Source organism: Hemiscyllium ocellatum, chromosome 4 (genome assembly GCF_020745735.1).
Source record: "Hemiscyllium ocellatum isolate sHemOce1 chromosome 4, sHemOce1.pat.X.cur, whole genome shotgun sequence".
In the NCBI taxonomy this organism is placed as follows: Eukaryota; Metazoa; Chordata; class Chondrichthyes; order Orectolobiformes; family Hemiscylliidae; genus Hemiscyllium; species Hemiscyllium ocellatum.
Genome location: NC_083404.1, coordinates 143,338,332 through 143,341,890, shown reverse-complemented (window position 1 = coordinate 143,341,890; position 3,559 = coordinate 143,338,332).

Sequence of the window (3,559 nt, the reverse complement as noted above, 5' to 3'; positions counted from 1 at the left end):
CTGAGAGGGCGAGGGACTGAGAGGGTGAGGGATTGAGAGGGTGAGGGAGCAGGATAGTGGCTGGCTTTTGGAGGGGGTGTGATGTATTGAGTCTGAGGGGCCTCTCAGACAGAGACATGGTGCTGGAGGCCTAGTCAGTAACACTGCCCTGACAGAGTGACCCAGACCCTGGGGTCTAGGGGGGGAGGGGGTGCAGAACTGACGGAGGGAGAGATTCGATCATCAGGAGGATAGAGTGGGTGGACGACCCCAGTCTGTGAGAGGTCCACATGATGAGTGATCGCTCAGTTACTAACAACGTGATGCAGAGGAAGGCAATGAGATGGAGATTGTGCTGCTCATTAACACCAATGACATTGAGAGAGCAGGGTCTGAGCTTCGATCAATTCTCAGGAGATTTGGATATTCACTCACGGCATGTGGGTGTCTCTGTCCGAGCCCAGTATTTACTGCCCCTGTCCCTAGTTGCCCTTGAGAAGGTGGGGGTGAGCTGCCTTCCTGACCCGCTGCAGTCCATGTGCTGTGGGTAGACCCACAATGCACTTAGGGAGGGAATTCCAGGATTTTGACCAGAGACAGTGAAGGAACGGTGATATATTTCCCAGTCAGGATGGTGAGGGGCTCGGAGGGGAACCTGCAGGGGGCGGTGTTACTTGCTGCAGTATTCCCAGATCTCTCGGCATATCAATATTCACTGTATAATTTCCACCTGCACCTGACTTTCCAAAATGCATCACCTCACATTTATCCAGGTTAAACCCCATCTGGGTGGCACAGTGGTTAGCACTGCTGCCTCACAGCACCAGAGACCCGGGTTCAATTCCCGACTCAGGCGACTGACTGTGTGGAGTTTGCACGTTCTCCCCGTGTCTGCATGGGTTTCCTCCGGGTATTCTGGTTTCCTCCCACAGTCCAAAGATGAGCGGGTTAGGTGGATTGGCCATGCTAAATTGCCCGTAGTGTTAGGTAAGGGGTAAATGTTGAGGAATGGGTCTGTGTGGGTTATGCTTCGGCGGGTCGGTGTGGACTTGTTGGGCCGAAGGGCCTGTTTCCACACTGTAAGTAATCTAATCTAATTAGACCAGTCACGTTTTCCTCCAGATCGTTCATGTAGACCATGAACAGCAGATGTCCCAGCACTGATCCCTGTGGAACATCACTAGTCACAGCCCTCCATTCTGAAAAGCGTCCTTCCCCCTCTCCCCTCTGTCTCCTGTGACGAAGCCAGCTCCGTCTCCATCTTGCCATCTCACCCTGATACCATGTGACTTCACCTTTTGTACCAGTCTGCCATGAGGGACCTTCTCAAAGGCTTTACTGAAGTCTATGTAGACAACATCAACCACTTTTCCCTCATCAATCACCTTCATCACCTCCTGAAAAAACCCAATCAAGTTCACTAACGACCTCCCCAACAAACCCCCTCCCCCTCCCCCTCCCCCTCCCCCTCCCCCCTCCCCCCCCCATGCTGTCTATCGCTCATCAGCCCATTCACTTCTCAATGCCTATAGACCTTATCCCTGAGAACCTTTTCCCAGTAATTTCCCGAGCACCGACATGAGGCTCACAGACCTGTAACTCCCTGGATTATCCCCGCTCCCCTTCTTAAACAATGGGACAACATGGGCTATTCTCCAATCCTCTGGGACCTCTCCTGTGGCCGGAGAGGATACAAAGATGTCTGTCAGTGCTCCAGCAATTTGTGCTCTTGCCTCCCTCAGTATTCTGGGATAGATCCCATCAGGACCCAGGGATTTATCTACCTAATACTTTTTAAAAGATGCACAACACCTCTTCCTTTTTATTAGTAACTTGGCTCAGAAATCGAGCCTCCCCTCCCTGAGATCACCCTCCCACCAATTCCTTCTCTTTGGTGAATAGTAACACGAAGTATTCATTTGGGAAACAGTTGGAGACACTGGATACTGCAAAGACGACAGCCCTGACCACATTCTGTCTGCACCTGAACTTGCTGCATCTGTAGGAAACCCCACCCACTACAGTAACTACTAGAATCGGGGGGCAAACTCTCCCTGGGTGGAGACAAACCTCGCACACAGGATGACGGTCGTGGGTATTGGTCAGTCATCTCAGCTCCAGGACACCTCTGCAGGAGTCCCTCAGGGGAGTGTCCCAGGCCCAACCACCTTCAGCTGCTTCTTCAATGTCCTTCCCTCCAGTAGGTCAGAACAGAGGAAAGGTTACTGGATGGTATTTTGGGTTGGGGATCATTAGCTGTGGGTTTCCCAAGGGTTTGATATCGGCTTCTTCCCTTTTCCTAATATACATTAATGATGTAGATAAAAGCAAATTACTGCAGATGCTGGAATCTGAAACCAAAAGAAAAGATGCTGGAAAATCTCAGCAGCTCTGGCAGCATCTGGAAGGAGAGAAAAGAGCTGACATTTCGAGTCTAACTGACCCTAAGACCAGCCGGCTGGAACGTGCCGAGTCGGAAGCTGCGATGCTGTTCCTCCAGTTTGCGTTGAGCTTCGCTGGAACAGGGCAGCAGGACACGGACAGACAGGTGGGTGTGGGGGCAGGATTGGGTGGGGGAGTGGCAAGTCATGGGAAGGTCTGGGACCTGATTGCGTACAAACCGAAGGTGCTCAGCAAAACGATCACCCAGTCGGCGTTTTGTCTCTCCAATATCGAGGAGACCACATTGGGAGCAACGAATACAATCGACCAAATTGAAAGAGGTTCAAGTGAAACGCTGCTTAATGTGAAATAGTGTCTGGGGCCTTGGAGGGTGAGCATGGCAGAGGTAAAGGGGCAGGTGTTGCACCTTCTGCCATTGCATGGGAAGGTGCCGTGTGCGATGGGAAGGTGCCGTGTGTGATGGGAAGGTGCCGTGTGTGATGGGAAGGTGCCGTGTGTCATGGGAAGGTGCCGTGTGTGATGGGAAGGTGCCGTGTGTGATGGGAAGGTGCTGTGTGCGATGGGAAGGTGCTGGGTGTGATGGGAAGGTGCCGTGTGTGATGGGAAGGTGCCGTGTGTGATGGGAAGGTGCCGTGTGTGATGGGAAGGTGCTGTGTGCGATGGGAAGGTGCTGGGTGTGATGGGAAGGTGCTGGGTGTGATGGGAAGGTGCCGTGTGTGATGGGAAGGTGCCGTGTGTGATGGGAAGGTGCTGTGTGCGATGGGAAGGTGCCATGTGTGATGGGAAGGTGCCGTGTGTGATGGGAAGGTGCCGTGTGTGATGGGAAGGTGCCGTGTGTGATGGGAAGGTGGCGTATGTGATGGGAAGGTGCCGTGTGTGATGGGAAGGTGGCGTATGTGATGGGAGAGGTGTTAGGTGTGATGGAGGAGTGGGCTAGGTTGTCCTGGAGGGAACCATCCCAGTGGAATGCAGACAGGGGGAGGGGAGGGAAGATGTGTTTCGTGGTGGCGCCGTGTTGGAGTTGGCGAAAATGGCGGAGGGTTATGCTTTGCGTGTGAAGGCTGGTGGGGTGAAAGGTGAGAACAAGAGGGACCCTATCCTTGTTCTGGGAGGGGAGGGAGGGGGTGAGGGTCGTGGGGCGGGAGATGGACCCCACGCTGTCGAGAGCCCTGTCAAC